The sequence below is a fragment of the Geospiza fortis genome, unplaced genomic scaffold (assembly GCF_000277835.1).
Source record: "Geospiza fortis unplaced genomic scaffold, GeoFor_1.0 scaffold425, whole genome shotgun sequence".
Lineage (NCBI taxonomy): Eukaryota > Metazoa > Chordata > Aves > Passeriformes > Thraupidae > Geospiza > Geospiza fortis.
Genome location: NW_005054387.1, coordinates 2,316,657 through 2,319,815, shown reverse-complemented (window position 1 = coordinate 2,319,815; position 3,159 = coordinate 2,316,657). Strand labels below are relative to the sequence as shown.

The 3,159-nt window shown below is 58.4% G+C and overlaps 1 protein-coding gene across 1 annotated transcript in view; it reads left to right on the top strand.

Moving 5' to 3' along the window:
- SMG6 (SMG6 nonsense mediated mRNA decay factor) overlaps nucleotides 1-3,159 on the top strand; it is a 104,357-nt gene that overhangs the window by 83,457 nt on the left and 17,741 nt on the right. The gene's annotated exons all lie outside the window — the stretch shown is intronic.

Below are 3,159 nucleotides of genomic sequence, written 5' to 3'. Positions count from 1 at the left end.
CTGTTTTATCAGTGGGGGAAAATGCAGCTGAGACCATAGAGGGGATCAGCTTCATTAGATCTGGGAAGCCCTGGTTGGAGTGGGGAACCTCACTGACTGCTGGCAGGAGGTGACACTCGTGAGGTCCTGGTGGCCCTGGCACTGCAGAGTGGCTTTGAGAACACAACAGCTGGTACAGTTAATGCTGCAGCCCTGTGGGTCTCAACAGGCAGTCAGTGTGTGTTAATGTGTGTCCCGCTGTGTCTTACTCAATGATCAGTATGTTAATGTGTGACCCATGAATTAGCAGTCGGCTAATGAGCCTCGGCAGCGTGGCCAGCCCCCAGTGGGTGGCTGGTGCTGGAGCCTGGTGGTGAGCGTGTCTGATGGAGCAGGAGATTGGGAGTGTCTCCCCTCCAGCCCCGATGGCAATCAGGGCTGCTGCAGCCCGAGCTGCCTCAGTCCCACGCCTGGCCCGCAGCCACGTGTCCCCGAGAGGCACCGCGGTGGCGAGGGGCTCTGGGGTGGCTCTGGGGAACTGAGCCCGGGTCACGGACGGGGGCACCAGACCACTTCAGCAATTCTCGTTTTCGGTTTTCCTTTGAGAGCGGCTGCGTTCGTGTCAGGCCTATTTTCATACCCAGCAGTGACTCGGAGCCAGGCTTTCAGTTCCTGCTGTCGCCCTGCACGGAGGGGGAAGGGCTCTATTCCCCGCTGGGGCTGAGGTGTGTGCTGCCACATCACCAGAGACATCCCCACCGTGCCATTTCACACTGCCATTCCTTCGGGAAGGTCGGGCACAGCTCCCGGTGTCCCCACCGTGCCCCGCTGGCATTGCCACCTGCACCGGGCGAGCACCACCGCGGTGATCCCGGCGCTGCCACTCACATTTCCACCCTGAAACAGGAAGTTTCTGCCCCGGGCGGCTTGCTGGGCGGCACGCAAGGTCCCTGTCCGCCGTTCAGAGAGCCCTGGGTGCCAGTCACGGGTCACTTCTTTCCCAGCCTGGCTGCCGGCAGCCCGGGGCTCTGCCCCCTCCTCCCCGGGCAGGGCTGCACGTGACGGGGATGTGCAGAGCATTTGCTCCTTCCCTGTTTTTCATTCATGTGGGCTGGAAAAATGTGTTCATGAGACGAGTTGCTGTGGCATTATGTCATGGGCCTTTTGGTTGGGCTCTTTTCCCCCCCAGCAGATGAGCTGGATTTAAGCATGTGCTGTGCTGGCTTGGCAGGAAATCTGGTGTTTCCTACTGGTTTCTTCTTCAGGGGAGGAAGGAGTGATCCCACCTGCCCTTGTCCCCAGCCCTAGCCAAGGGTGAAGGGAGCTCTTCTGCATTTTGCCCAATCATTCCTGATCCAAGAGTCTCAGATTTAAGCCTTTGTGGAGCAATGGCTGCACTGCAACTGTGCCAGCACTCAGCCCCTCCTGAAAACCTCATGGATGTGGCTTTTATTTCTAGAGGTGTCTTGAGAAATCCCTCAGCATGGGGCACCCATCTCTTCCCCACCTATACAGGCAGTTCCTACATCCCCTTCCCCTCTGCTGCTGTTCTTGGCCACATCCTGGCATCCCCTGGCACGTGGCTGGTAGTGGTGGGCACTCTGCTTGCCCAGCAGCATGGGCACAACAGAACTGCAGATACCCAGACTGGAAAATCCCTGGGCAGAAGTTACCCCGTGTGAGTCAGGCTGGGTCTCCGTGGCATTAGCCCGTGGAGCTGGGGGTGAAGCCAGTGGTGAGGTTTCCACCACTTCCCTCAGCTGCAGCCCAGAGCTCTCAGGAACTCTCAGGAGGGATGTTTCCCATGACAGCCATTCCCACTTCGCTCATGTTCTCTTTCCTTTGGGCTTTCCCCTGCACACAATCGTTCCTAAAGGAGAGCCAGGAGGTTGGGAATGTTCCTATGGTGACACTTGCAGGGATTGCTCCTGGCTGGATGTCACAAGCAGCAAAAGGCTGTCCTGGCAAAGAGGGTCCCCAGCAGCTCCTGGAGCTGCTGAGCTGGTGTCACCTTGTCCTTTGCCCACCTCAGTACCACAGGACACATTTTATAGCTGCAGAATCAGTGGTCCTCAAAATACTAATTCCTGTGATCACCCTGCTCACACCACCTCCCTGCAGCAGCAGCTGCCTCTGTGGGCAGGACAGAGCTTCTCCTGCCATGCAGGTACAGGGGGACAGGAGGATTTCGGGGGGACACCTCGCAGCAGAGGCAACCCCAGGTGTGGGTGCACGAGGGTGCCTCGCTCCGGCAGCGGCCGAGGTGGAGGGTTGGAGCTCAGAGGAGGGTCGGGTTTTTGACACGCACGGCAGAGACACAGTGGTTAAAATTAGCCTCAGAGAGGAAACTGGCAGTGCTGTGGAAGAGCAGAAGTTTCCTCTCACGGCAGCCTGGTGCAGCAGGGCCAGTGCCACTGCCAGCCCTGGCTCACCGAGGCACCATCGGGGACAAGGTGATGTCCACCACACCAGCACCTGGCCTGGCATCACATGGTGTGTGTGTGTCTGGCTGTGAGGCACCTGGCCCTCTCCCCAGCTTCCAAATCCCAATCCTGGCGGCCTGCAGAGACTCTTTTGGGATGGGGGTCTCTGAGACTGCTTTGGTCTACAAGCACAGCAAACCCAGGGTGGTTTGGGGCAGGGGAAACTCAGGCATCAGCACAGACTTTGTGTCCGTAGTGTGTAGCGCTTTTAATCTCCTTTGCTGACTTTCTCCCTATAAATCTGCAGCTCCCTGGGGGTGACACCAGAAGCACCAGGGGAGAGCTGTGCAGGTGCAGAGCCCTGCTGCAAGGGGACAAGGCTGAGCCAAGGCCAGGCGTGGCAGAGGTGCCGGCTGAGGCTGTGCCACGTGGGACAGGGCTGCAGAGGCACCGGGCTCCCGTGCTCTGGAAACTCCATTCGAGAGCCTCATAAATTGGATAATTACCCAAGCTATTGAGTTTCCTTCAGGCCAGATCCATCCCAGCTTCCCCAACAGGGCTCCCCAGTTGGTCTGTGAGATGGGCCTGTGGGACGGGGTCGGGTTGGAGGTGAGATGGAGCTCAGGTTTTCTCAAATGCCCCCACCCTCTCACTCTCACACCTGCATCCCTCCACAGCTTTTAGGGGGGAAATCCAGCAACGAAGCCAAAAGGAAGCAGAGGGATAGGCCACATCATTGATCTCTCGTGGTTCAGCA